Source organism: Rhamphochromis longiceps, linkage group LG3 (genome assembly GCF_057381845.1).
Source record: "Rhamphochromis longiceps isolate RC_006_pf linkage group LG3, R_longiceps_female_GT1.1, whole genome shotgun sequence".
Classification (NCBI taxonomy): Eukaryota; Metazoa; Chordata; class Actinopteri; order Cichliformes; family Cichlidae; genus Rhamphochromis; species Rhamphochromis longiceps.
In genome coordinates this window covers 12,939,249-12,949,207 of record NC_140559.1, presented here as the reverse complement: position 1 = coordinate 12,949,207, position 9,959 = coordinate 12,939,249, and positions in this window count along the sequence as shown.

Here is a 9,959-nt window from a genome sequence, read left to right as displayed (position 1 = left end):
AAAAAGAGGTCAGGCTAGCTTTCCTGCTTGTCAATACAAATGAACATGTGTAGACCTTCAGTGTGCTCACATGCTCCAGTGTGAGGGGAGTTCATTGATCAAGTCTGCACCTGGAGAAAAAGTGTCTCCTCTTTATTACACTGTGACTTGTAAGAGACATTTTTACATTCTTATACCTGTTGTTGTATCCATCCATCCATTTGCTTCCGCTTCTCCTTTTCAGGGTCGCGGGGGGCGCTGGAGCCTATCCCAGCTGTCATAGGGCGAGAGGCGGGGTACACCCTGGACAGGTCGCCAGTCTGTCGCAGGGCCAACACACAAGGACAGACAACCATTCACACTCACATTCATTCACGCATTCACACCTAGTGGCAATTTGGATTATCCAATTAACCTATCCCCACAAGCTGCATGTCTTTGGACGGTGGGAGGAAGCCGGAGTACCCGGAGAGAACCCACGCAAACACGGGGAGAACATGCAAACTCCAGAAAGACAGAAAGACCCCGGCCTGATGGTGGAATTGAACTCGGGACCTTCTTGCTGTGCGGCAACAGTGCTAACCACCGTGCCACCGTGCTGCCCTCTGTTGTTGTCTGTGAAGTAAATATAGAAAGCAGGTCACGATGCAGTTTAAAGTAACCTGTGTAAAAGTGACTTTGTTGTCTGGCTTCTGAAGATGGTCCAGTTTATACAATACAGATACGTTAGATTAGCTCTCTTCGTATTTAATGTTTTAATTTATTTTCATGAATTTATTTAATTAAAAAGGAGAGACTTTAGAGAAATCCCCCCCCCGTCAAAAGTTGGCTATCAATCCAGTCCATATGCTCTGGCACAGGCCCTGCCCACTGATCACCCGGCAGTGCATGAACTTGACTTTTACTTTCATCTTTCTGCACATTCACAGTTCCAGCTCATGTTTGTACTGCAGGTTATCAGAAATGACCATTAATGCTGAAGCAATGAAGATGTGACAATGACCGATAGTGAAACTGAGACACTGACCAGAGAAGTTCAGGATTCTGGTCAGACCAGAGACACAAAAACACAAAAATAAAAACAAATAGTGGATTTGTATGATCTCTGTAACCAGTTTTATGGATTATCCTTATGGCCCTTTTTTGTAATAGAAAGATTGATGATAGCGAACATTTGTAAGTATTGCCCGAAACCTCTGCACAGTAATTCAAATACGGTGCAATCAGGGAACAATAGAGAATGTGGAGTGATTTGTGGTCCAGAATGTGTTTTACTTTACTCAAGATTGAGACACTTCTTGAAATTTTGTTATGTATATGATTTATATGAGACTTCCAGTTTAATTTATCATCTATAATCACACCAAGAAACTTATGTTCAAGTACTCTTTCAATTTCCACACCATCTAAATCAATCTGCACTTCTGCATTTCTAAGGGAATTCCCAAATAAGATAATTTTAGTTTTACTTAGATTTAGCGCTAGTTTGTTCCTGTTAAACCATTTTTTAATTTTGCACATTTCTGAAGTAATTGTATCCAGCAGCTCCTTTAGATTCCCCCCAGAACAAAAAACATTTGTGTGATTTGCAAATAATACTAATTTTAATATATCAGATGCCTTACAAATATCATTTATATAAATAACAAATAATTTTGGACCCAGTACAGAGCCTTGTGGAACACCACAAGCAATGTCCAAGCATGATGAGGAATGGACACCCAGCTTCACAAATTGTTTCCTGTCACTGAAATAATTTTTCACCCATTGCAGTACAACCCCCCTGATCCCGTACCGTTCCAGTTTATTAATTATTATGTCATGATTGATTGTGTCGAATGCTTTCTTGAGATCCAGAAATACTCCAGCTGCATACTGTTTCTGATCTATAGCATTTGTAATCTCCTCAATTGATTTGATTAATGCCAGAGATGTTGATCTTTTTGATCTGAATCCATATTGACTGTCAGAGAGTAATTTATATTTATCTAAGAATTTGTCTAATCGTTTATTAAACAGGTTTTCTAGGATTTTGGAGAATTGTGGTAGTAAAGAAACAGGCCTGTAATTTGTGAAGTGGCGTCTATCCCCGGTTTTATACAGCGGCACAACTTTAGCTATTTTCATTTTGTTTGGCACTTTTCCCGTCTGAAATGATAAGTTGCAAATATATGTTAGAGGTCCTACAATTCCTTCAATGACCTTCTTGACGATTTTCATGTCAATATCATGACAATCAGTAGATGTTTTATATTTACACATGTGTACAATGTCAATTATTTCTTTTTCCTCCACTGGTGTGAGGAACATTGAGTTAGGGTTCCTATCAATCAGGTTTTCACTTGTATCGGTTACAGTCCACTGATGGCAGTGACTCAGGAATTTGTTCTGCCAGTTTTGGTCCAATATTTACAAAATAATGATTAAAGCTGTTGACCTTATCAGCAGTGTTTTCCATAATATTTCCATTGTCGATAAAGTATTGTGGATAACTTTGTTGTCCAGAATTATTTTTAATGATACCGTTTAAAACATCCCATATTCCCTTCATATTATGTTTATTGTTGTTCAATATTTTACTATAATACTCCTTTCTACATACACGTATAATATTGGTCAACTTATTTTTGTATTTTTTATATTTATTTTCAGCATCTTTTGTTCTTTGTTTTAGGTATTCCCTATAGAGTGTATTTTTCTTTTTACATGCATTTTGTAAACCCTTAGTGATCCATGGTCTATCTGAATATTTGTGCTTTCTGTTGTATTTTATTGTTGGACAGTTTTTATCATACAATTCTTAAAAATATGCCATATGCAATATCAGTATCAGTTTCTTTGTACACATTGTCCCAGTCCTGATTTAATAGATCGTTCTTAAATGCATTCATAGTTTCTTCTGTCCTTACACGTCTGTATCTCAGTTGTTCTTCATGCTGATTTCTCTTATAATTGGTGTCATAAACTGCAAAAACTGGTAGGTGATCACTGATGTCATTAATTAATATTCCGCTCACAATGTTGTTTTCCATATTGTTAGTGAAAATTTTGTCAAGTAAGGTGGCACAATATGGTGTAACTCTGCTAGGCCTGGTTATTTTAGGAATACAGCTAAATACAGCTAATTATTACATTTTTCTCTTTTTCCTTATAAATTTCAATTGTTATACATTGTAATAAATTATCAATTACAGTTGTCATACTTTCTACCACCTTGTAATTTAGGTTTTTATCCACATACACAGCTACTCCCCCTCCACTCTTGTTCCTTCTATTTACAAAATTCACTTCATATCCCTCCAGTCCAAAGTCCAGTCCTTTCTCCGCATTGATCCATGTTTCAGAAATGGCACACATGGATCAATGCTTGCCATTAATATATATGCTTGCAGAAGGAAGGTCATGACATTTCATACATTGGAATAAATGTCTTCATTTTGATATTTTATAATGTAAAAGAGCACATGTCACATATCATTGTGTGACATTTATCATTATCATCGTTTATTTATAAATAAGAGCTTAATAAAGACACGGCACGCTTAATTTCTTAGGCATGAAGATAGAGCGACCTTTATCCAGAAGTGACAATTATGCTTGTGGCTAAACCATTCTAAACAGACTTCCAAAATCTTAGAGTGCATGATGCTGTGTCAGTAAAGGGTGACTTATTACACAGAGTTTATTACACAGGTGTGCCCTTGTTTAATGAACCATCTGTTGGGGTTCATGGATTTGACACCTTAGCATTGTGAAAGCGGGTGTACATGCTTCTGGCTGAGCACAAGATTTCTGCTTTCAACTTCAAATTTCACTTCTAAATGAAATTCAAAATGTTTTTGTAAATATGTCTAATTTGACTTCTAAGGCGCACACACACACACACACACACACACACACACACACACACAGAGAGAAAAAGAGGATAGTTTACTACACATCATAAAACACAATCATTAATCTTTAATGATCCTACGCTATCTTTCTGTTCTGACTTTAGAGATTTCACTAGCTCTGCTAACAGTCAGCATGCAGAGTGCACCCAGGGGGTTACGTTAACCGGTTTGTTTACATATTCCACTCTCCGTGTTCCACATGTTGGATTCACAGATTCTCATTTTCACCGAACGATCGTCTCTTTCCGCCTGGTCTTGTGTCTCTGTGCTTCTGCAACATAAAGAACGAGCTGACATTTTTCTCACGAAACCAGCGATCAGCTCAACAGACCCTCAGTTTACCTGCATGCATCCTCCTCCTCATCTGTCAGCTGTTTAACACCTGCTGCTAATTCAAGAAACACGCCTAGTTACCTGGTGATAGTCACAGTTTAACTGGGCAGCCGGTGCTTGATATAAAGCAATGTCAGCGCATTTTTCTGCACAAGATAAGTAAATATAGTGTTTTCCCAGAGCGCAGAGCTGCTGCAGCTTGTTTCCTTACAGAGCACTTTATAGGCGAACCAGCTTCATCAGCTGCTGATGTCCAATCACTGGCACACAGCTTTGAACCTCAGCTGAGTTTTAGCTCTCAGTGGTTAAACGCTGGACTTCATTCACTCAGGTTCTGTCTGTCGGGTCACGTTTACTTCGCTGTTTTATTTACAACTGAGCAAATCGGTTTGGCTGAGGTTAAAGTTATGTGAAACCGGGAAGGAAAAAGGAAACGAGAAAACAAAAAAAAATTCAAAGTGGAATCCCAGACTAAAACACAAACATATGAGACCAACTAACCCAACCCTGGGGGACAAGCAAAAAGTCCAATATTCAAAGTTTCAGGAGGCAGACCCAGATGACAGCAGTACAAGAGTTCACACGGTTCAGGTGGCCGACCAGGAGGCCAACGGTTCAGTAGTCCATAGTTCAAGGGTTCAGGGGGCCAGCCACGAGTCCAACGGTGGCGATGGAGCAGATCAGGAGGCCAACAACGTGGAAAATGGCAGTGGCGAAGCAGGCATGGCTGACCACACCTGGAGAGCCTGGCTGGCTGCCGGCGGCGACTTGGGTATGTACGAAGACGGTCAGGGGGCTTGGCTGGCGGCTGGCGGCGGCGTGGGCACGTACAAAGACCGTCGGGCGGCTTGGCTGGCGGCCGGCGGCGATGTGGGCGCGTACGAAGACCGTCGGGCGGCTTGGCTGGCGGCCGGCTTGGCTGGCGGCCGGCTTGGCTGGCGGGCGGCGGCGACGTGGGCGCGTACGAAGACCGTCGGGCGGCTTGGCTGGCGGCCGGCGGCGTGAACAAGAATTGGCTGGTGGTCGATGGCGTGGACGATAATCCTTGGATGGTTTGGTTGGTTTCCGTCGACAGGCTGTCCTGACAGGCTCCAGAAACAGCCGTGCTGGACCTGGACGTGGCTTGGCAGGTGGAAGGAGACCAGGCTGAGGCGTGGCAGGCACAGGCGAGGCGTTGTCCTCCGGCTGGGTCGCGTCGAGACCAGACGAGGCGTCGTCCTCCGGCTGAGGCGTGGCAGGGCCAGAAGCCGAGGCTGGACCAGGCGTGGCAGAAGCAGTGGCATGGGCTGGACCAGACGAGGATGAAGACTCAGATGAAGCTGGACCAGGCAACGGCGTGGGCGGAGACACGGAGGCCGCAGCTGGCGTGGATGAAGACACGGCTGCTGCAAACGTGGATGAGGCTGCTGGTGGAGCAGCTGGTGGCTGAACGGGCCCCTCGGACCCTCCAGCGGAGACAGGAGGCTGAACGGGCCCCTCGGACCCTCCAGCGGAGACAGGAGGCTGAACGGGCTCGCCAGAACCCCCAGCGGATGAGGCATGAGGCTGGACGGGCTCCTCGGGCCCTCCAGCTGACGTGGCATGAGGCTGGACGGGCTCCTCAGGCCCTCCAGTTGACGAGGCATGAGGCTGGTGCGGTTCTCCTGAACCCCCAGCTGACGAGGAAGGTTGCTGGATGGGCTCCTTGGGCCCTCCAGCTGACGTGGCATGGGGCTGGATGGGCTCCTCGGGCCCTCCAGCTGACGTGGCATGGGGCTGGACGGGCTCCTCGGGCCCTCCAGCGGACACTGGAAAAGGCTGCACAAACTGCAACTCAGCCCCTGGCTCCAACCTGGCCTGGATTACAGTCCCACAGCGGCTTAGCTGAGCCTGATGGCTAGCATTTCCAGTGCAAACAGTCTTATAATTTTGGCTTCTTGGAAGCATAGTTCGTGGCATGATCATCGTACAGAGAAGCTAGATAATTTTGCAAAGGGATAAGATGGTCCGTGGAAGACTTGGCCGAAACATTCTCAGTCTTAGTAACTTCAAAATCATAAACAGTCTTTTTATAGCCGGGCCCATGAACTGGTAAGGCAGTGTTACTTTTAATATTCACCTTAGAAAAAACATGAGGAGCCAAAATATAGTCACTCACTTCAAACCTTTGTGAGGTACGTTGACGACGTGAACGCCGCTTTTTTCTAGAAGCAGTTGTGACTGAAGCAGGGCTAATTGTGGGGTCTGGCTCCTCATCCTCTGACCACAACCTCGCCAGAAATGAGGCTGGAGATATGAAGTCTGAATGAGACTGTGAGGGTGAGTGACTAATCCGTGATGGCGAAGAGGAAACTGGCGAGCTGGGGGGCAGTGCCGGCACCGAAGGGAGGGGCGCTGTGGCAAACCTCAGCGAGCCGACACGGACACACTCAGGTTCTAGAGGCAGTGGTGGAGACAACTGGTTGTGGGGTTGCTGTGACTGGTAGGCGCTGGAAGCCATTACATGACTCGACAGATCCTGGGCCTGCAGCATCTCCTTTATCCTTGTAAAAGCATCAACTATGGCAGGTGAGTCTGGGAGCTGGAGGAGGCGGGGATCCCTCTTCATAATAGCCTCAGCGACGTTTACCATTACAAGCTTGCTCTTCAAATCGGGTGCTGTGAGGACGCGGTTGAGGATTGCTTGGATCCGAGCCATCTCCTCCAGACACTCAGTGAGAGCTGAGTCTGCTGGGTCCATGACTGGTCAGATCGTTCTGTCACAATCAGCAGGGCTGACTGTGTGTAGAGTGAAGGGTGGACCCAAATGCAGACGGAAACAAAATGTGAAACATGACTTGAATAACAGAAAACGAGCCATTTATTGAGGCTGGCAAAATAGCTGTAAAGAAAAGGCAAAATGCAAGGCTAACAATAAACTAAACTGGGTGAGCTAAATTAACTTAAAAACCTACAACAGGAATATGGACTTGACATGAGGAAACTTGACGCAACTTCTTGGCTTGCAAACAAAGCAGACAATCTGACAATGACATACTGAAAACACAGGACTTAATACACAGGAGGTGATTAGTAGGGGTGCAACGATACACAAAATTCACGGTTCGATTCGGTTCGATACTTTGGTGTCACGGTTCGATATTTTTTCGATACAAAAAAAATGTTCATGCCTTTTTAATTTGTCATTTATTAAAATTATAAATATATATTTTAACTCAAAAGTACAGTTTTTAAATTTAACCCTAACCCTTGTGCGTGTTTTTTATTTTGACAGCGAATGCGCACCTGCGGACCACTTATGTGCACCCCTGGTTATTTAGCTCATCATATTGCAGCCACAGAAATTCTTTTGTCCATGAAACCATAAAGCTGCACTTTCTTTTTGCCTTATAGTCTGATTTGTCATAACTTCTCCGTTTTGCGGTAAGCTTTTCTTTGGCTGTCACTTCTTCACCCTGACCTGTCTTATTTGGCTCAGCAGAACTGAAATATATATCTGTCTGTGAAGGTTCTCAGTCATCCAGGTCATCGTAGTCAAATATATATCCTGCTGCTTTTACACACGCACTCACATAACGCTCAGCGATTCTCTGCGCGATCAACCTCTCACATGTTTAAGCTTGCTGCGGGAGATTTCACTTGTCATGTTTGCATAGTAAGCTAACGATTAATAAGACGATGTCAGAGGAATTGGTGCGCAAATTATCATCACTCACAGATCAGTGCTGTCGCTCTCTATACACAGTTCGCACGATTGCAAAGTGAAAGCAAAAAAACAAGCGCAAATTCAAACGCGATTTCAATATGTCACATATTGACAGTGGCTCACCGATGCCAATGACATAATTACCCAGCTACATTTCTGAAAGAATGCAAAAGCATTGACATATATTTTTCCTTCCTACAATAGCCCGACGGGCAGGGAAGAGATAGATTTTGGTAGCCCGACTGAAAAAATCGCTAACCCCGGGACGTCGGGCTATATTCTCAGCAGCATATTAAACAGCTGTCTAAATGACTCGGCTAAAGTTAGTAGCATGCTTGCTTGTTTTTGTCTGCTTCCACTTGTCTTTGCACTAGGATGATGTCGGCGTAAATGTGCAGTCATATTCGTTGTGTTCCCACTAGTGCTTTCAGGTTAATCTCGTTGAAATGACCTTAACGCCACAACACGGCAAATCTCCGTTAACCAGCTACCGCCAATCGCCCCGTGCATGGGGCTAGACAGCCAACACGTTAACGAGCTAACTGCGCTAACACACTAGTTCCCACCCATGTAATTGAGCATTGCGTGGCACATCCAACATACTGTTTTACTTTAGTCCATGACTCGCTTACCTTCAGGGTCATACGTCACATGAAAACCAAAATAATTCCAAACGCCAGATCTGAATGAGGGTGGGGGAGGTCCATGTTGCAAGGAGAGCTTAACTTCTGTCTCGCTAGCTTGCCCTGCTCTCTTCCTTCTGACGATGCTGTCTGTGTTGTGCGCTCAGTGGATCTGCGCTCGACAGTGCAGTCTAGGCGGAGTAGTCGAACGCAGATTCACTGAGCGCTCAACACAGACAGCATCGTCAGAAGGAAAGTTGATAAAATAAATTACAAATTTTGTATTGTTCGATACATATGCGTACCGAACCGAAAGCACTGTATCGAACGGTTCAATATCGATACGAATATCGTTGCACCCCTAGTGATTAGGGGAAGTGGGAACACATGGAGGAACAGCTGACTGACATGAACCTAATGACAGGACAGGGGAAGTGAAACTAAATACAATGAACAAAGAACACACGACTCCTTCAAAATAAAACAGAAAACACTGAAACTAGACATGACAACACAAGCTTAACAGACCTAACACGTGATGAATGATACAAGAACTCAAACATAGAAACCAAGGAAACAATAAATAATAACTGCCTTTCCTTAACTAAAGCTAAATAGGAATGACACAAACTAATCACATATCTAAAATGAGACAAATACAAAATGAACTCAGAGCACTGGGTCAGAGACCCAGCCTGTGACATTATGTTTCATAACTGCATAGTTTTACAGACGTTTAATGGTTCACTGGCACATGTGTTAGACTGAACTATTCATTTTTCTTTATCTGGTGTGTTTTGGATTTAACAGTGAATTTTGAGATTAAACTGACTTTTAAAATGTTTTGTACAAAGAGGAAAGAGAAGGCGCATTTCCACCGAGAGGAGCAGTTTGCAACAGCATGTTCATCATGAAGTCTGCAACGTGCACAGAAATATTATATCGTCTGTTTTTTTTAATAGTTATTCAACTGTATTCTAAGCACCAGCTGTCTGTTAGAATGTGATTTTTTTCTCTCTCTCTTTTTTTTTTTGCTTTTTCGGTCATGTTATGTTTACCTGTCAAAGGCTTGTTACAAACTATGAAACACATCGTGCAGACTTCTGGATGTTAGAAGAAAACTAATACTGCTCATGAAGGAGACTAAAGGCAGGAAGGTGTCCTTTAAAACTAAACATGTTAATAGGACCTCCCTATTTATATCATAGTTTATGATATAGCACGTGTATTTCAGTAATAGCCTGCTGATTTCAGTGTAGTGGTGAACAGTCGCACAGCTCACATAGGCGTTATCTGTGATACTCCTTAACTATAATTTATCCAAGTTAACTTCAGTTAACCATTCAGACGGTTCTTTTGCAATGAAAAACATAAACACCCATGCTGCCGGTAGGTTTCCTCAGTGCCAGCTGTTAACATTATAGCTGATTATGTGGTAACCAT